The sequence below is a fragment of the Gopherus evgoodei genome, chromosome 18 (genome assembly GCF_007399415.2).
Source record: "Gopherus evgoodei ecotype Sinaloan lineage chromosome 18, rGopEvg1_v1.p, whole genome shotgun sequence".
Lineage (NCBI taxonomy): Eukaryota > Metazoa > Chordata > Testudines > Testudinidae > Gopherus > Gopherus evgoodei.
This window is the reverse complement of record NC_044339.1, coordinates 11467395-11488559: the sequence shown is the minus strand read 5'-3', so window position 1 is coordinate 11488559 and position 21165 is coordinate 11467395. Positions and strand designations below refer to the sequence as shown.

Genomic DNA, 21165 nt, shown 5'->3' with positions numbered 1-21165 from the left:
CTGAATACAGAGGGCTTGGTTTCTTTCCAGGTACATGTGTGTGGGCATTTAAGGCCCCTCCATACTGTGCAGAGAACCATGCATGAGCTCAGCTGTCTGTCAGGGAGGTGTGGATCGGAAACAGAGTCTTATTGTTGCTAAGGGAAGGATTATAGCCAAAGTAAGCTATACTGAGGCAAGCAAGGGGCACTGCGTGGCAAGGCCTCATCTACACGATGGGTTAAGGAACCTGTGTAAACACAAACCAGTCAGTGCAACCGCATTCTCCACACTAAAATCAGTTTAAGTGTTGTCCCATCTCGGCACCCTTTCAGTTGCAAATGACCTCTGGGTATCTAGCCTACAATTCCCAGCTCTACTTTAGAAGCAGTGCGTTCTGGGAGATTTTGCTAGGTCGCCGGTGCATTGCAGAACAGTAGCAGGAGGACTAGTTGAACTGTTTCAGTTTGTTGGGTCCACACTGGCACCAAACAGGATGGATTTACAGTTATTAAACCTATCACATGCTCCTCTGTTCTAACCAGCTATTAGACCATTCAGTGCATTTTTCTGTTCTACAAACATTCTAAGGGCTTCAGCCAGCTTAATTCATCTAGCGTAGAGAGGCATATGAGATACGAGAAGCCTGTCTAAGCCGCTCTTTCAAATCTGGCTCAAGTCAGTCGCAACTGAAATGACAATGAGGTAGCTGAGGTGCTGAGACCACGGCCCACCAATATTATCTCATTGCTTCCTTGTGCTTCCCCTGACTGTATCCACCAGTCATCTCTGGTAAGATAGTAAGCTCTCTGGAGCAGGGGCCATCTCTTTGGTCTGTGTTTGTGCAGCGCCTGACACAATAGGGTCCCCGGTCCAGGACTAGGGCTCTTAAGCACTACCACAATACAAACAAATAAATAAATAACACTGCCAACTGCAAGCATTCAAGAATCATGAGATAGGCTTAAAAACTATTCATGTTTTTGAAAAATAGGGGGTTGGGTTATTAGCCTTCTGGGCTTTGAGCCCTTAGGGGTCATGCTTGCAAGTGTTTCTCTGCAACCAAGAGGGCTAGATACTTTATTTTATTTTATTTTTTTAAACAAAGGCAGAGATTCCCCTGTGTTCACAACTCCAGAAGCTGGGGCTTTAGGGAGAAAAGCCATCTGTCACGAGAGAGATGACAGTGCTGCAGAAAGTCACCACCATCCGATGATGATTTGGCAGTCTACGTTGGGGGGTGGGCGTGTCTCAGTGCAGCAAGTGGGTCACAGCTGGAAGGCTTGCTGGCAATCTCAGTCAGACAGACCAAGGGCTAAGAGACTGAAATCCCTGCTCTGCTCTACAAGTGGCCCTTCAGGTCATGGTTGAGGTAAACTGGTGGGGGAGAGCCTGGCCTGGTGAAATAGAAGCCTTCAGTCTCCAGGGCTCGTTGGCCAGGAGGAGAAAGCTGCAGGTGAGGTTCTCTCTGAGCGTGGGGCCTATTTCCTAGCACTGCTTCAACCACGTATCCACACTGAGTTCCTTTCGGCAGTGCTCACCGACTCCTGCTCAAAGCAGTGCGTGGTGTCCAGGGCTCTAGGCCTCATTTTGACCCTGTGATCTGCACTCCTATCCCTGATTTTGCCATTTTTGTGCCCCATAATATTAATTTCTGGGCCCTGTGGGCCCCCTCTCCTGCCTTTCGCTGCTTTAGTAGGCTCTGCTCACCAATCCCAATTATCCAATAGGCTGGCACCAGCACTCAAGCAAACAACATGGCAGAAAAACAAACCTAGAGATTCCACCCCCCGGTTGACCCACACAATGGTAAACCTGCTCCCAGTGAGGCTCTACCACACAGTCTCAAGGAACACCCCATACCTGGGCTCCAGTCTGTATCTAATCACCTCAGGGCCTATTAACAAAATAAGTAAATGTTCAAATGAAAGCAGGAGGGTTTGGGCTTGGTTTGAGCTGGTTCTTTGCACCTTTTTTCCCCCTCTTTTCTCTTTTTCTCCACCCCCCGCCAAGCACCGAACAAAAGGAAGTTTGTTGTCAGACTCAAACATTTCTTGGGCCTTGTCCGAGTTCCACCTTGTTTTCTTGTCTCCCCGCCCTGTATAAATAAAGCAAAAACCAACTGGCACCACCTGTGATGAAAGGACAACTAAGAGCAGAATTTTATCTTTCATTATTTTTTTTTATTTTTTTACTGGCCTGAAGTTTTGGACAAAGGACAAAAGGCATTGCTGGCTGAGCACAATTCCAGTAACTGAGTCACATTGAGACGCTACAGCTTGATCCACACAGGCTGCTGGCATAGCCAGGGGAGCCGAGACTCTGCTTAGTTAATGGCACGCAAATGCTAGCCCACCACAGCTGCAAACTCCCCCCGTGCAGAAGGGGCAAAAAAAATCCCTCTGGTGACACAAGGCTACTCTACTTTGCAACGGGGCCGTGTGCAATCATGACTTCTCTTGTGAAAATCCAGAGAGGAAAAGCTAGAGTCTCTCTTCCCTGGAGACTGGGGAAGTTCTGGAACTTGGAATAATGGACAATGAGGCAGATTTTTTTGTTTGAAGTGCACACAAGTTAGGCATGCACCACAGTTAGCTATGCAGGAGAAGGGTAACCCGATTAGATCATAAGCTCTTTGGGGAAGGCAACTATCTACTGTTACACAGTGCCGAGCACAATGGGTTGGTACCTCTAAGCACTACCAGAGTGGCTGCAAATGAAATCCTAGGCAATGCCCCATGAGGGTGCGTGCACAGTGCGCATTTGACGGCACATGAAAAGGCCCCACAATGCAATGGTGCATTTTGGGCAACTGGAGCATGGGTCATCTCTCTGTTTATTTTTTGAGGCACTTTGGCCTCTCTTAATTGCCCTGTTATCCTCCACCTGTTCACTCTCCTTCCTCAGGCTGATAATAGAGAGCAGGCCATGCAGAGGGAGGAGGAGTTTGGACTGGCTCTTTGCTTTCCTTTTAATGAGATGTTTGTGTTCAGTTCGACTCACTGAAACGCAGGCCCGGTACCATTAGGAAATTCAGGCCATTGTAACTACAGCGACACAGATGCATGGGGGAAAACTCTTAGCGCCGACATGCATGCAGAGGGGCAGCTTGCTTTGCTACATTACTGGATCAAGGTGCACCTGTGCAAACCTTGCTCTGCCTGGTGCAGCAGGTCTCTGTTAAGGATTTGCACATGGGCATCATTACATTGGTGGTAATTTCATTCATGTAGACAAAGTCTCTGACTTTATGCAATATCAGCATCATTTCATGACAAAGCCCATGAAGCATAGAGGCAGCTGAAAAAAAGGAATCCAGCTTTTCCAGGAACAGACAATCCAGATTTTCTGGTTTATATGTTTTCTCATCTGGATTTTCTTTGCTGGTCCTGGGACAGATTCCCATAGATCTTGATGGAAAGGGAAAAATATCAGAACAGCAACCCTGATCAGCTTGACTGAATTTCTCACATGCCAGAATCTCCTCTTTGGGCAAAAATTCGAATTTGTTTTCCTGCAGCTACACAGATAAACCTGCATCCATCTCCCCCAGGAGGCGATTTCAGCTCTGCAGCTGCCTAGGGGTTCTGGTAACGTAGTAACAGGGAAGCTTGGACATGCCCACTCTGGAGACATTCTTGGTGAGGATACAGTGACTTCTCAACCACTGGCACAATAGGATTTAACATCGGGAGAGACTTCCTGATGGTGAGGCCCATTAAGCAAGGGAGCCACCTCTCAAGGAACTGCTGGGATCACTTCAAATGGAAGATGTGGGAGTTTTCCCTGCAGTGTAAGAGCGCCAGGTAGGTGAGGGAAGGCAACAAGTAGGTCTTCCCCATACGACTCTACAGGGCCAGTAGCTTAGCCTCTCTCTCTCCATACTAGACCTTCAGAGTCCTCTGACCAGGTGGGAGCCCAATATGCCATGTACAGTTTGGGGTCCCAGGACTGGATCCTGCCACTCCTTGCTCATACAAGCAGCCCCACAGACTTCAGTGCAGGATCAGGGCCTATATGCGCAGCTGAAGCCCTCTCTCTCCAAGTATTCCATCCAGTTCCAAAGCACCCAGTGAGTTCCAATGCTTCGGGTTGCCCTGTGGTTTGTGCGCATGTGATGTAGGGGGCAGCATCACCTCAGGGTGGGAACAAGCCAAGCCATGGTCCTGTGAGGGGACTGCGGGTGTCAGTGGCCGAGGAGCTAAGGGGCCAGAGGCTGCGTGCTGGGCTGAAGGATTGTGTCAGCCTGTGTTTTTCCTCTGCCGCCAACGCCAAGCCTGGCTGCTGAGTTTACACAGCGAGGGTGAGTCGGAAGAGGCAGCACGGTGGCTGTCAGCTGGGAGCCTCTGTGCGCTGAGCTCCTGGTTGCATGCTTTCATTAAAACCAGAGCAAGAAAGTGCAGCGCAAACACCACCAATCTAAGGCTAGGGATGAAACATTCCTGCCAGCAGATCCAGCAAGAAGAGTCACCTTAACCCTTCGGGGGCCGAGGCAACAGTAACAATACAGGAGGTGACAGGGAGGAGGTGTGAGGTTCACATTCATCCACCTCCATCTGCTCTTGGGAAAGTAGCTCCGCAGGCGCCTCCAACCCCAGAGCGAACTGTGCTGAGGGATGCATTCTTCACAGGAGCCCCTGCATGCAGCCAGGGACAGACCTAGCTTCTGAAGGGCCCTGTGCCAAATGAGACTGCCCAGCCCCAGGACATCTGTAACTTGCATAGTACATCCAGGAGCGGCATAGCATGGCAGGTGCATGGCAGAGATGTTAGAGGGACACAGGAAGGTTTGAGCAACTCAGGCCTCGGTTCAGCGAAGCTTTTATGCACGTGCTCAACTTTAAGCACATCCACGGACCTCAATGACACACGCTTAGGTGCTTTGATGAATCAGGGCCCAAACGAGGAGGGTCAGGGCACCTATTACTGGGGTCAAGGCTGGGCAGTTTTGTTCATCAACTTAAAAAAGGTATCAGCAACTGTGAAAGAGCTGGACCCGAGTTTATCATTCAAGATGTACAGCAGGAGAGGTCCCCATGAGCCAGAGGGTGGGGAAGGGTGTACACAGGTTGGGAAGGCGCAACAACAAGGGAGACCTGTTCAAACATGTGGGGCCCAATGCGCATCAGGCTTGGTGTCTGCCTAGGGCCAGCCTTGCATCCACATAGCCTCCACTCATGCTGCCCTCTGCCCAGCCTCTTGGGAAGTTCTGCCAGGGTTTGGTGAAGCCAAGGTGGCCAGTCCAGCCCATCCGGCTCCCCTAATGGCTGCACTGAGGATGTGCCCATGGTCAGCCTCATTCTGTCTTTGCAAATTCCTTCAAATTCTTGGGGGGTGGGGCTGTATCCCCCACCTGTCTGCGGTAGTCCTCCAACTTCTCACTGGCTTCCCACAGCAGAGGGCTCCAGGCAGTCAGCACCACTGAGAGGCTGGAGAAAGGGAGGCACAGTGGGTCAGCTGAAGACCCATGCCACCTGGGATCACTTCTCAGCACCACCCCCGGCCAGCTGACAGGACAAACCAAACCAACCTGGGCTTGTGTTTGCCTCACCCTAGCAATCAGAGCTGGAAGGCCCTGGACTGTCTCCTACTGAAGCTAACTCCAACTAAGCAGCTGGAAAGCACAACTCATTACTGCTCACGATTAGTATTTTCATTTGCATTGCGGTTCTGCCCAATGACCCTTATTGGGATCGGAGCCTGCATGCATACATCTAGACACGGCCCCTGCCCCAGAGAGTTTGCACTCAGATTTAAAACAAGAAAAACGAGGCAAACAACAAGAAGGAAGCCAGGATGTGGGATGAGGAGGCGCTGTAGGGTCAGGCACTAAGACGAGCTTCCCCCCATGCTGCTCAGCCCAGCCATCACTAGTTGGCCAATTACTGCTTATTTGGGGATCTGCTTTCACCAAAATTTTATTGTATATTTTTGCCAAGTTCTGCTTTAGGGCCAATAACCTCCAAGCCCGTCTGTATTGCGGTCGGCGGCAAAATAGCCATTATCTCAGCTTCCCAGGAGTGCCAAGCCTGCCTTGAAATTACCCGTGGTGATGGAGCTGTCAGTTAAACGGGGCTCGGTACCTTTTGTAACAAATGCTGAAATCAGGGCTCAGCTTTCACTCTGCCTGTGCTTAAGCAGACGCCCAGAGACTTCAAGTGGGAACAAGCCTGAATAAAGACCATGGGAGCGGGCCTTAGACTGCATATTGACCAAAGCCTGCCCACATCCACAATGCAGTGAATGCAGTTCTGCTGTGCAAAGGCAGAGGGCATTATTTTGGGGCCTTGCACAAGGCAGTCCATACACAGCTCTGCTCCTAGGCAGGCTCCCTGTCAACCGGAGAGCATTTGTGGAGAGTAGGCTGGGGTGGGAGGAATGGAGGCATGGCCAGTGGATCTGAGCCTATGCGGCTCAGCCAGCCATTCCCCCACGTGGGGGAGGGCACAGGTTGCAGGGACTAAGCAAGGATGCAGTAACAGTCAGAAGAGCCTGTGCTGGGGAGACCCTCTTCCTGCCTAGATCACAGCCACACGCGCTGGGTGTGTGTGTCCAGGACTGGGCCCTTTGAATAGGGCGGGAGCATGTGTGTTCAGCAAAGCTGGGGGCCCCAGAAGTTGTGAATGTCAAGCATACCACGACTACTGAAGCAGACGGTTTCAGATCCTGCTGAGCCAGCATGTGGCTGGATTCAAAACTGAGTAAATTTACAGCTGTAAGCTGGGAGTTTATACAACTCCTAACTTGTTAGGGATGGCTGACCAAGCCAGCACACTCGCTCCCCAGCCAACAGGGCTTGTAGCAGTTAGATCTTTGAACACACATTACATATTATTATTTCTTTAACTTTGCATAAAGGAGAGGAGACGGGTGGGGGTTAGAAGAGTGCATCTGTTTTTGTCTCTCCCCCCATCTTTCCCCAAAGCCGCATCCGAACAACCACTCAGACTGGATCCACTGTGGCTTCTTCAGAACACCAGTCAGCTGGGATTGTCGCATATATCATAAAAACCCCACTGGGCGGGACTGGGAGACCCTCACTCACACCACCAGCACTTTATGTGTAAGTAGCCCCCTGGAACCAGCGAGACTACCTGTGGAGAGTGGTATTACCCACTGAGAGTGAGGGCCTCACAATCCAGCCCCTATGACTGGCAGACTCCAGCAGGCATCACAGGCACCAGCTCCCACGCTCGGCAAGTGCTCAGCTACTCCTGCCTGCAGCACAACCAGCTCTGCTGAGAGTTGGCTCAGTGCAGGAAAACAGCACCTAAGAGACCTTTCTGCAATCAGCTTCTCAGGGGCACACCGGGCACCAGGCTTCCCTACCAGGTCAGGCTCACACATAACTGTACGTGAAGTCTGAACGCCCTCTTCCCCCAAGAAGCAGGGTTGGGTAGCGCAGTGCAGTCAGCAGCATACTCCCAGGCTACCGAGTACAGGACGGGACTTCCAGAGACCCTAGATGGTTACGCATGGCTCCTCAGTCTGGGACTAGAGAACCACAGAGTCTGGCTGCACCCAGCAGCTTCAGTCAAGAATCCCCTTGTTACTCATTACAATCAAAGTCTCAGCTCTACTCTGAAAGCTGTTCTCAATGAAGAAGCCCAAGGCTAAACAAACTTGGAAGGCTGGTCCAGTGGTTAGGACACTAACCTGGGACTCCAGAGACACAGGTTTAATTCCCTGCTCCCCAGACTTCCTGTGTCACTTTGGGCTAGTTAGTTTCTCTGGGATTCAGCTCCTCATGGGGTTTACATCACTCCCCCACCTCACGTGGGTGCTGTATAGCGAAGTACTTTAAGGTCTGTGAGGTAAGCAGAGGGCTATGATGATGTGGGCCACAGACACAGATAGTCATGGAGACTGAATCCCCCATCCTGGGAGAAAGCAGTTGCTCCTGGACACAGCTGAGATGTATCAACAGGACTCCATCTCCCCTGTCTTCCACTCTGTCCTGCACATGTAACCACCCAGAACATCAAGAGTATACATGAGTTAAGGAGCTAGATGAGGCTTTAGAGAGTCGCTCAGGCAGGATCAAATGCTCTGTTAACATCCAGCCACCATCTAAGAAAATAAAGCAGTTGGGGGTTTTGGTGAAGTCTGACCTAGAGGCCTGAGGTGGGGGGAAATTTCCTCTCTCCTTGCTCAGTGGGCAGAGATCATGCTGCCTGCTGCTGCTCCCACAGTTCAAAATACTTAAGTCCTCCAAGGGGCAGCTTAATTTTCTTTTTTAAAAGAAAAGTGTCAGTCTAATTAGATAAATCCTCTGAGCACGTGGCCTGGAGTTCGTCATGGAAATTAACCTCCTCGAAAGATCACAGTTACTGAAATAAGAAACTGTGTGTTTTGGCATAGTGCAGTGAAATGGGAGCTGCAGGCTGCATTTCGTACACCTTCTCTTTCATAAACCTGCCACATTTCATATCTGTCCTGACGGCCCCTAGCATGGCACCAGGACTTTATCTCCAAAAGCCTGTTTGCAAATCACTGCTGAGAGGCTATGATAACCGATGGGAGTCTCAATGGGTTGCCGGCAGGAGAGTACGAGGCTACCTCGATAGAAAACTGGCCCGACCTGAGGCACTAGTGTGAAGGGTCCAGTTCCTTGATCCCTGTCACTAACTAACAGTCTGACCGAGAGGGCATGCTGCAGACACAGTGACCATGGCAGCCAACCTGGGAACTGTTTTGCCAGCCTCACTGTCCAACAACCAGACAAGCATGAACCTACGCAGCCCTCCCTCCCCTGGGCTTGGGGACAAGCTGAGCCAGGTGGAAGGGAACAGCTGCCGGGGATGGTCCCCCATCCACTGGGCTCAGCCTTCCCAATGACGCCATAAGGGGCAAAAGTGGCGCAGAGTGTGGCAGGGGTTGGAGGCGGAAGCTCTGCTCCCCTGGCCATCAGCATTAGGAGCAAAACCACAGATTTAAATCTATACCAGCTTCCCAGGGTCCCATGTTCCCTGCCCCCGCCAAGCACCCCAGAATACACATCATTACAGACACACAGCCCTTCGACAGCAGCTTCTTCAAGAGGATCCCCAAGCACTTTAAAAAGGTGAATGAATGGCCTCTCCAACTCTATTTTACAGTGGGGTAACTGGAGGGTCAGAGCGGAGAGGTGACTTGCCCAAGGTCACACAGCGAGTCAGTGGCAGAGTCAGGAAAAGAACCCTGCTCTTTAGCCTCTCAGCAAATTTTAACCACTTGACTGTCCTCTCAGCCTCTTGGACTAACTAGTGGCAGGAGTTACGCTCCCAGCCCAAGCTCAGAAGGGACTCACACATAGGTCTCAAGGACTGAGACTGCACTGTACCCTCTGTCTCACCAGTTAGCTAACAGGGCATAACTGCACCAGGACTCCCTACTATTATAACCTAGTCCCAGATTTGGACCTTAGCGTCCAAAATATGGGGGTTAGCATGAAAACCTCCAAGCTTAGTTACCAGCTTGGACCTGGTAAAGCTGCCACCACCCAAAAAATTAGAGTGTTTTGGGGCACTCTGGTCCCCCCAAAAACCTTCCCTGGGGACCCCAAGACCCAAATTCCTTGAGTCTCACAACAAAGGGGAATAAACCATTTCCCTTCCCTTCTCCCTTCCAGGTATTCCCTCCCTGGGTTCCTGGAGAGATAAACAGAAGCAAACTCCGTGAATCTAAACAGAGGGATCCCACCCTCCCCGTTTCCAGCCTTGGAAAACGGGAGTACCGAGAGCTAATCTCTCTTCCCCCCTCACCCAGAGGGAATGCAAAGTCAGGCTAGTAAATCTAACACTCACAGATTTCCCCCTGACTTCTTCCTCCCACCAATTCCCTGGTGAGCACAGACTCAATTCCCTGGAGTTCCCCACTAAAGACAAACTTCAACAGGTCTTAAAAAGAAAGCTTTATATAAAAAGAAAGAAAAATACCTAAAAATGGTCTCTCTGTATTAAGGTGACAAATACAGGGTCAATTGCTTAAAAGGAATATGAATAAACAGCCTTATTCAAAAAGAATACAATTCAAAACACTCCAGCAACTATGCCCATGTAAATACAAAAGAAAAATAATAGAAACCTTACTGCCTTACTATATTTGTACTTACAACTTGGAAACAGAAGATTAGAAAGCAGGAAACAGAAATCCTCCCATAGCCGAGAAAGAGACAGGCAGAAGACCAAAGAACAAAGGACTCACACACAAACTTCCCTCCACCCAGATCTGAAAAAGTTTGGTTTCCTGATTGGTCCTCTGGTCAGGTGTTTCAGGTACTTCTTTCCAGGTGTAAGAGACATTAACCCTTAGCTATCTGTTTATGACACCTACAAAATCCAAAGTGCTTCGGTCACAACCTACATCTTCTCCATCCCAAGAAGATCCAAGGGTTCTACTGCTAAGCCTTCCCTGTCCATACTGTCCTTCCAAAGGAGCTGCTCCAGAATTAAGAGCTCCAGGAGAACCTATGCAATCTACATCCCTTCCTCCTAGCAACTGTTAGGCTGGGCCACCCTCTGTATGTACCCAGGTTTGGACCCGACTTGCGAACTGTCTCCAGATAAGGTAGGACAAAGTGCCCTCTGGTCTTAGGGTTCCCAGGTGGCTGTTTCATTTCATTTCAGCATTACTGATGGGAGAATGAAAATAAGGCACTTTCTGGAAAGAAAACATGGCTTCGTCGAGCAAAATGTCAGGCACAGGGAAAGGGCCAAAGGCACAAACCAATGTGCTGCTCTGCAATCTAACATCAGCCCCATGTGTCTTCTAACATGCAAAGCTTGGGGCTGGGTGGCTCAGGGTATTGGCATTGGCATACAAATATATATATTTTTTTACCTCCTGACCACTGGTTCAATTCCAGCCGAGGTTGGTAGCAAGTGAAATTTACTATCCAACAGCTCTTCAGTGGCCTAAACAGGAGTTTGACGGGCCTCCGTGCAGTTCCCAGGGCACAAGGCTCTACCTCCTTGTTGCAACTGGCACTAGTTAGCAGTCTCAGCAGACAGGTAAAGGACTGGATGAGCCATGGAGACTAAAACCCCATCTCACCTCTAGGTGCTGCCTCCAGCTCAGGATGGGATCCCCTGGGAAGGGTGGCATTGGGGAAGCGGATGTTGCCGCTACCTAGGATAGAGCTGCTCTGCAGATGGAGACCTTCGGTCCCTAGCATTGCCAGCCTGGCCCCAGTTAAGAGCCAAGCTTTGTCAAGTGCAGGCTAGCCCTGGGACTCACCTATTCCAACAGCACTGCAATGAAGCACATGAACACAGGCACTCAGGGCTTAGTTGGGGTATGCCCTTATTACTTCAGGCCTCTCACACAGACTGATCAAAGTCACATCATCAGAAGGACCCTCCCATGCTATCTATAGGCACATACTGTCACTCAGAGGTAGGTCAGCTCACACAGCTGTCTCTAGAGAAGGGATGCTCTCAGGTGTTATGCCCTCAGCTGGCAGGATCACATGATCTAGAGAAGGACCTAAAGATGCAGGGTTGCGTCTACCTCTTCTCTCCAGCCCTCGAGGCCTAGGATACCATCAGCAATTGCCAGTACCTACCTTACGTGTTCACCTACAACTGAGCTCAGGGCAGAAAACAAAGGTCTGGCAAAGGGGCAGGGAGCTATGAGTATTTCTGAAGTGCCCAGCTTCGCAGCATATATGTAGCATGGCGAGAAGGGTCCTGCAAACAGGTGGACGTGAGACCCTCCTTCCAAAAGAAACAAGCGTGCCCTTTGTGGTGGGCATGGTAAACGTGCAATTACAGTGGAGGCTCTAATGAAGCAAATGGCCTCCCAATTCCATTTAGAGGGGGTGCAGGCAGCCAAGGCCAACAACACACTTTATTCATTTCTCTCTCACTTGCATGAAGGCTTGGATGCTCCAACACGATCGCAGACATAGCCCCCAGCTGTGGGGCAACAGGATGCACGAGCCCATGATCCATCCAAAGGTGTCTCTGCCTTTTTCTGTCAGCCTAAAGTTTGAATAAAGGAGCCCACCAGACGGAGCGAATACATGCTTCTCTCTCCCCCCGCTGGCTTCTCAAACCATTCCTATACTTTAAGCCACCTAGTGTCCGAAGCTGTGTGTTCAGGATGTGTCCTCCTCTTACAATCAAAGGCAGATTCCTTAGGAAATACAGAGAAGAAGGGAGTTCCTACGAGATGGAAACAAAAAGGGGCTGTTGGGGGGGGGGGGGCTGCAATGAAGCACGAGCCAGAGACCGCCATAGGCTGGGGAAACGAGAACAATATTTTAGGCACTACACAGTGTATGGTTGAAAAGCAAAGCACGATGCACACGGGGCAGCGGGAGCGAGTGTAAACCCAGTGCGGCATGATTTCAGGTAGAGCGGACACACAGAATGGGGTAATCGGGAAGGGGAACAGGCAGTCTCGCCCCAGTTCTGAAGTTTGTCACCGAGTGCTGCTTTCAGAGGCCGATGTTTTGACTATGACGGCCAGCTCTGCTCTTTCTGTCTCCGAGAGAAACTCGGAGAGAACTTTCCCCAGCACGGGCCGGTGAAACAAAATTGAAGCAGCCGATGGGCACTCCCCATGTTAGCCCACGCCTGGTTTCTTAGAGACCACTTTCGTTGGCAGCTTCTCTCCTGCCCCCCCCCCTGCCAATCCTCTCCTCCTCGTTCTCTCTCTCTGTGTCCTCGAGACTCCTCTCACCTTGAGGAGTGTTAGGATTACCCAGCATTTACACTCAATGCTCCTCTTTATTCCTTAAGACTTATTAAGAATGATAATGAGCTCCAAAGCAGCCACACGTCCCTCTCTCTCTCTCCTATCCCCCCCTTGCCTCCACCCTTCGCTCTCTCTCTACGTGCCTTTTCTGTCAAAGACACACAGGACAAATCGAACCAAAAAAACCTGACAATATGGATCAAGGACACTGGGGGATTTATATTCCATAAATCCAGCCTTTTTTGTTTTTATTATTTCTGTTCAAATTCCACCCCTTCTTTCCCCTTTGCCCCTACCTGCCACCCCAACCCTCTTGGACTTTGTAACAAGAAAAGAAGAAGAAGAAGAAAACTGCTTGCCTGAAAACCTTGTTAATGTGGAGCTCTTAAACGGTTGATTAATTTTAGAAAAATTTACGATGCACTCTTGCTTCTCTTTTAAGCTCCAGTCTTCTACACCCAAAGCAAGTTAACTTTAAAGGCCCCCTCGTGTGCCCACTTGCCCCTTCTTCCCCGGCACCATATTTGTAGATGCAAACATACAGATGAAACATAAATACAGTGACAGAACAGGGAAACAACTGCTCTGACGGGTGGCTAAAATGGTTCAATTCAATTCCCTTTAGCACAGCCAAGAAATCACACCCTGCAAAACTCCCAACTTCCAGCTATTTAACTTTTCATTTAAAAAAAAAATCCACTACAAATTGGTCATTTTAAAAATATTAAGTAGACATTATTTTATTTTAAGAGACAAGTCTTCCCAAGTTCGATCTGTTCACTTCACAGAAGCGCCCTGATGCACAGCTGCATTCGAAACCTCAGAGTTCTTCCAAAGCCACCTTTAAGCCAGCTGCACTTCACCAAGGGGAAAGAACGGAACCTAATGAAATTTAATATATACATTTTTAAGCGTGCCCTGATCTATACTTTAATATTTCAGAAATCTCCCAAGCTCCCTCCTGCCCGGTATTTGCTTTTATTCTTTGTCTCCCTCTGCTAGAGTCTGTTTTTCTGATATAGACATCAGAAGGTTAAGGGCTCAATTATCAACTCTGCTGAAACCTCAGCCTTACAATACTTAGGGGCTTCTCTTCTGCTCTTTAGAAATTAATAGCAAAATCTCTTCTTCTTCATGTTTTTTATTGCTGTTATTGTCTACTGCCTGTAGGTTCCGATCACTAAACTTACAAACCTCTCCGGAAGGTAGGGATGAGGAAGATATGGATTTGGAAAGAAATAATAATACAGAATTCTAAAGGTGCCTACTTCAAGTAAACTGAGGAGCCCATGTCTCTGAACCCCAAAATAGCGTCCACACAAAATATGATCCAAGTGGTTCTCATTAACACAAGTCAGTAAAAAAAAAAATTGGGAGGAAGTGGCTCTTTGATTAGTCTTACAAACCAGAATGGAAACAGATTTTAAGAGTTAAAGTATCAGTGTTGTGGAATATGGAATATTACTAGCAAAGTAGTGTACTTGATTTGATCACATGGGAGTTGTTTTTATTTTTTAAATATATGATGCACACAAAAGCTTTGGTTTATGGAATCGAACAGTGCTTTCATCTCCTCAGGAATTTATATAGACGGACAGAATCCTTCTGAAAATTAAATTAACAAAAACATACAAGGATGAAAGGAGGCGTGCAGGAAGTCACCAGTTCAGTAAATCACAATCCCTGGGTTGGACAGATAGCAGATTCTGGGTTAACAGGAAGAACGAGAATTGGAAAAGGTAAGGATCACTCTTACACCTGAAATAAACTATTTGCAATAGGTTCTTGTAAGGTAAGTCTCAAGTTTATATGGACTTACATTTTTTTTTCCAAAAGTTTGTTTTTCCAAATAGCTTCACTGTTTTGGATGGAGTAAATATATATCTATACATCTATAAAATCAAGTCATTAATTCTTTCCTGGAAACTGTCTGAATTACAATCTGTCAGATCGAGAGGAGTTTGCTTTTTTGTCATTCACACACACACACACACACACACACACACACACACACACACACACACACACACACACACACACACACTTCCTCAAGGAGAAATAACCCCCTTCTCCTGTTGTACACACACAGATTTCCTCAAGGAGAAATAACCCCCTTCTCCTGTTGTACACACACAGATTTCCTCAAGGAGAAATAACCCCCTTCTCCTGTTGTACACACACAGATTTCCTCAAGGAGAAATAACCCCCTTCTCCTGTTGTACAACTACCAACTGAACTCAAGCTTTCAATGGGTTTTCCCTGCATCAGGGCTTTGCTCTGAAACTGCAAGAATGACAATGTCATGTGTGGGGAAAGCTGACACTTACAGCTTTTAAAAAGAAACGGGAAAAAATAAGCTGTTGACTTCTTGGTTAAAGTATTCTCTTGTTCTAACTCATGTTCTTATGTCACTGGGCTAAAAAAAAAAAAAAGAAAAAAGAGGGAGAGAGAGATATGACTTTCCTTGAATGATCTGTTTAACCTAAGCCAGAGGAAAAAAAAAGAAGTCATTAATTACTTATGTGAGCTATTGCTTCTGAAAGACAATAAACCTGCCTGGTCGCCATGGATATGACATATTTGCTCTGAAAACAACACAATAATTAGCAAAGGGGAAAGATACAAGGAGAATATGCAAACTCCTGAGTTTAAAGCCATAGTGTTTCCTCCCCCCTCCCCTTTTACTTGTCAAAGTCAATTCTGTTTGCAATTCAAATCAAACAAATAAACAAAAGGTTTACAAAAATATATTTTTTAAAAAAGAAAAACAGATCGACTGCACTGATGAGCCAATAGAAAAATAATAATGAGACGTATATACAAACCAAACAACTACAGAGAAAATAATCTTATATGGTGAAATTAAACACATATTTAGGGTTGTTTTGGTTCCAGTTATTATTTGCATTTTTAAAAGAAGAAAAATGCAGAAGTGTATTGAAAGAAAATAGGAAAGCATTTTAGAAGACATAAAGCGTTTTGAGGATGCAGGTAGGGAAAAAATGGGGAGTCCACTTGGATATTAAAAATGCATCATATGGGTCATTATTTTCTTTTTAAACCTACAACTTTACCCCCAAGAAGATGAGCAGGAAACACAATAGCTTTGTACCGTGTTTGTCAGCTTGATAAATTCACGAGCTCATGGTGAGTTCACAATTTTTAAGTATGTCAGAAATGTAACACACTCTCCCTTTCCTCCATGGATAATGAAAAGAGAGGATCTTTTCTTAATTAAAAAAATAAAAACTGAATAAACTGCAGAGATTCTCCTTTAAAAACTGGATAAATGTTACAGTGAAAATGCTTTTTATATTTCGCTCTCATTAAGCTGAAACAAAGACTATTAAAACCTTCTCTAATGCGATAGCCTTCTGGAGTCTGACCTTCTACATTTAGAAAACAAGTAATAAATATACCCTAACATGCACTTTATCTGGAGAGATATTTGACTTTGAACTTCTTCTAACATTTAAAGGCTTGGGAAGTATAAGAACAACAATATAGTTGCTACAAGTTTTTTGGTTTTATTGCTAAAATAAATCTCTTAGAATAAAATGAGCGGATTAAGGAAACATCACCCTGATAACACTTTTTTCCCCTTTTTAAAATTTTTTTACACAATAGTTTTTAGCTAGACTCTTTGATCTTTAAAGGGTTCTTCTATCTGGTCTGATGAGGGGGGAAAATGATCTGTTTTAAATGATGATGCAACTAAAGGATCAAAGCCCTGACTTTCTGCTAGTCATAATAAGCTCTGTCTTGCACAAAGCTTCAAGTTCAGATTATTTTTAATATATAAAATATAAAGGAGGCCAATAGAGCCACTGAAAAGGTAAAGTCTGCAAACAAAAGGGGACACTGCCCCTTTAAACGTTTTAGTGCATATGGAGTTTGATTTCTGAAAGAGATCAGTTTAACATCTCCATAGAAACCAGCAACAGATTATCATCAACAGAATAAATAACTAGTCTAATAAATTAAACAGGAGGCATAAGATCTGGAAACTTGATTACTGAAGTTGAACAATATTCCCCCATAAACTCTTTCTAACTGCTTCTAAGGTAGCTAACAAGGTAGCAACAAAGTATACATAACAAAGTGGGTGTAGGAAGGGAGGCAGGGACGCCACTGGGAAGCAGAAGTCCAAAGCCCTGAGAAGAGATTATTTCACCTTAAAAGTTATTACAGCAACAACAGAAATAAATATGTCTCAGTAATTTGGGGGAGGAGGGGAGAGAAAACCATTTTCAAAGGGAAAAGGTTGTAGTGGCTGCATATGCAGTTAAGCACGGATGGAGGGGGCACATGAAATTTGTGTGTGAAGTACATCAAAAGTTTCACCTTTCTCCCACCACCACCCCTCCCCCCAAGAAAATCTAGGCAGGTGGATCTAACTCAGAGTCATTCAGAGCAATCCTCAGACACAACCCATCCAGAAAGTTTTCCAACCAAATTGCTAAGAAGGTGCAGTGAGCCAACCTCCAGGCTGGGATCAGAGAGCCCCTTCCAATCTCATCCTTACCCCAAATTTCATCACCCTTCACCAAATGTGCCAACTTTCCCAACGGCTCCTCCTCTCTGTCTCCTGCCACCCCAACCGGAAAACAAAAAGAAGGAACGACTCTCTCTCCACTACTCCAGGAAGGTTGTCATGGTACATACACACTTATCTCTCATGAAATCAACACCAACAAGTTACTGGTCAATGTCCCCACTCCCAGACTATGCTGGTTCACTTCTTCCCAGCCCAGCTGGGGAGGTACAAATATAAAGAACTCTCTGGATTTATAAACCCCAAGAACAAGTGCACTTAATTCTCTTTCCAATTTCCTGGGGAGTCTGAGAAAGCGTGACCCCTGTGCCAGAGATAACCCTTATGGGCTCATCACTGGCTGGGGAGCCATTAAAGATTTGGGGAGGCAGATCAAAAGCAGGCAGTGCCCTGGGATATTAACCCTTCCCTATCCAGGGGACAGGTGCACCCCTGCCCCGCTGGGTTTCCAAGGCTTTTTATTTCTCCTTTTTTGTCAATGCCCCAAAGTGTCTTTTCCTGGCAGGCCCCAGTTTGATTGACGGGTCGGACACCTGTTCCCTTGTCCTGGGAGTCTCCAAACATGGAGAGTAGCATTCACCAAAACCCTACTGGATCCCAGAGCCCGCCTCCCTCCCCCCAGCGCCCTCAACCCTGCTCTCCTCATTCCACCCCATGCGGATATCTACCCCCGCCCCGCACAAGCCAAGCAACCCGCCCCCACCCCAGCAGTACAGCCCCCTTACCCCTACAGCACCCCTCTGTGCGCCCCGTGCCCGGCGCAGCCTGAGCCTTGCCCGGCCGCGGCAGCGGATTTGAAGACAGGAAAGAAAATGAAAAGAAAACGGGGAGGGAAAAACTTCCTGGCTCAGGATGGCAAATCAGCTGCGCATTCTGCAAATGCCACTGGGTAAAAATAACCCACGGCTTCGCCCGGGGGCCGGGCACCGACTCCCCCAAACGCGCACCGAGCCCGGGGTCCGGGCACACCGGCTCCCCCACACTCGCGCGCCGAGTCGGGAACTCAGCGCAGCTCTCCAGGGAGCGCACGGAGGGGGCCCGGGCACCTCCCAGTTCCCGAGCGCACGGCTCCCAGCCCTGCTCCATCCCCGCTCTGGGACCCGAGCGTCCGGAGCCAGCGGGGGGGAAGCGCCGCTCGCCGGCCTCCAACCCGGCCACAGCACTTTGGAGAAACTTCCCTGGCACCGATCGCCTGCCGCCTCCGCCCGGGGATCCCTAGCCTGTCCCCGCGGCCCGCCGGGGTGCCCAGCCTCACGCCACCCCTCGGCGCTTTCCCTTCGCTTCTCGCCCAAGTTTCTGTTCGCAAAAAGCCAGGGGGCATCGCAGCTGCGCCCCACAAGACCCCCTCGCTCAGCCACTGGGGACCCTGGGTACCTGCGCCCCAGGCAGGGATCAGAGCGGGACAGGGCGGCGGCGAAGATCCCACGCCTCCCCCAGCCCCTTCCCCTCTCCCATTTCCACGGCGATTTTTAAAAGTCCTGGAAATTGTCCGGCACAACCGGCCTCCCCCAACAACAACAACTCAGCTCCGGAGCCGGCACAGCTCTGCCTTCCCTGGGCCCCCTCCACCCCCAGCCGAGCTGACGGGAGCACAGGCGCCCTCCCCGCCCCCCGCCAACCTAGCGTGAGAGTCCTGGACCCTGCTGCCCCCTCCCCGGCGAGGCACAGCGCTGCAGCCCCAGCCCCGCAAACAGCCGCCCAAAGTGCCCGGGCCGGAGCCGCGCGTGCAACCCCTCCGCAGAGGGAGCGCACCGGAGCTCCAAGCAGCCTGCAGTACCCTCCACCCCTGCTTCCAGAGCGCTGCCCCCCCGCGTGCAATAACCCCCCATCCAACTCCTCCCCCCGCGCTGAGCAATGCCCACCTGCGCTGCCATGTGCCCCCCCCGCCTCCCTTCTCTGCCAGGGCCATGCCCCCGCCTGCGCCCCGACCCCCTGCCTCGCAGAGTTGGGTGGCGGCAGGGGCTGGGTGGGGGTCCCGGGGGGCAGAGGCTGGGGCGGGGCAGGGCAGAGCAGACAGGCTTACCTGCACTTGGGGCGGCTTTGGGTGACTTTCCAAGTCAAGGGAAATGTGTGTGTGTTTGGGATGGAGTCTGCAGCGCGCATGCGCCATCAAACTTGCCCTGATCCCGGATTTTTTTTTTCCTCCTCTCTCTCCCCTTCGCTTTGATTATTGAATTTTCCTATTTCTAGCAGGGGGGTGGGCGGCGCGCAAAACCTGGACTGGATCCAGGCCACCCTCTGCCCCGGGCTGGGGAGGCGGGGGGGGGGGGGAAGAGCGGCAGAGGGAGCCGAGCATTGAATGGACTTAGCTCCAAGCAGGCAGGGAACCTAGACAAGGGAGGGGCACCTGTAAAACCCGGACTGGATCCCGCTACCCTGGCAAGGAAAAGGGAGGGGTTGTCCCCACTTCCCAGTCAACAAGGGCAACTCCGCCTTCTCCAGTCACCAGGGCACTTCCTTGCCCTGCCCCTGTCACAAGCGGATCCCTCAGCCCACTGGGTGCTTTCTCCTGGAAATCTCTAAACTCCCCAACTTTAGGCAACTTGCTGAAAGTTGTATGAAAGAGCCTAGTTTTTGCAGCCTGGTGAACTTTGCCACCCTAGTTTCCCCGAGCTACATTTAGCTGAGATCCTTCCTTTCTCTATGGGATGGTCTATGCCTTTTAAGTGACAAAGGAGGGGGGCTGCTTATATCCTTAACTTGGATTTCATTAGCAAACCACTTTGTGAGTTTATTATAGTTTATGGCCCCAATCCTGCAAGTATGTATGCACATGAGTAACTCTGCACCCATGGGCCCCAATCCTGTAATACACACCTTGTCAGCAGGCCCCTGCACTTGGGAACAACCTTTAGTGGGCTGTGCCCAGGTACAGGGGTCTGCTCTGCTTTGCAGTATCAGCATGATGTTATCCCACCAGGGGAGTACTCACATGCCTAAAATTACTCCTATGTATATGTATATGTGCATGCAGGAGCAGGTCATTCTAATAAACTCCTTTGATTTTTAGTTCTAGAGTTAGCTTTTATTTTAATAAATCAGTTTTTATATATATAGTTTTTCCATGGGCCCAATCCTGCAAAGCAATTCACACAGACAGAGCCCCTCTATCCACGTGGATCACTCTACAGGGATTGGGGCCTTCAATGTTAGCACTGTATTTAAGGGCTCAATCCTGCAGATACTTACCAACACATATAACTGCTCTCATGCACTCACTGGGAGTATATGGGATAGTAAAATTACACCCGTGGCTTAAGTGTTTGCAGGAATGAGCCATGTGTGTGTTTAACTATAAATTTAGGCCCTAATCCTGCATGTTGTTCTGTGCAGGGGGACCTCTGTGTACAGACCCACTGAAGTCAATGGGTTTGCATGTGGGGGCCCATCCCTATAAACACTTGAGTAACTTTACTCATTCAGGCCATTCCTTGCAATGAGTTCTAGGTCAGCACATCCATACAGAGCTCCTTGCAGGACTGTCTCATTAATTCCCTGTGCTCCTGTCTGTACTGAGCTGTTGTCTCTGGTCTTAGATTATACGCTCTTTAGGGCAGGGACTGTCTTTTTTTGTGTCTGTACAGCACCTAGCACAATGGGGTCCTGCTCTATGACTGGGGCTTCAAGGTACTATCAAAGTATAAATAAATAATAATAATTCAATCATCCCACTGATTTCAGTGAGATGACTCATGCGAGTAAAAGTGACTTATGTGTATATGTGTTTGTAGAAGGGTTACCAACTCTTTTGATTTTATTGTGATTCTTGAAATATTTTACATGTTTCTTTGACCACCAGTTCCTGGAGCCATGTGATTCCATGAGACTATCACCTTTTCTTTTTTTGAAAAGTAAGTTTCTAGCTCTCATGGTTGCCCAGAAAAGCTTGTAAACATGAGCCAAGTGCACCCTAAAGATGCAAAGCTGGAGGACAAATGACAAAAACCCCA

General features: G+C 48.7%; 1 protein-coding gene across 2 annotated transcripts in view; it reads right to left on the bottom strand.

Moving 5' to 3' along the window:
• CASZ1 (castor zinc finger 1) overlaps window positions 1-19314 on the bottom strand; it is a 266726-nt gene extending 247412 nt beyond the window's left edge. For both annotated transcript variants that reach the window (XM_030537831.1, XM_030537834.1), the window contains exon 1: window positions 19239-19314. The gene's annotated coding sequence lies outside the window, so the exon portion shown is untranslated. The remainder of the gene's footprint in view (window positions 1-19238) is intronic.
• Window positions 19315-21165: the final 1851 nt, after the last annotated feature.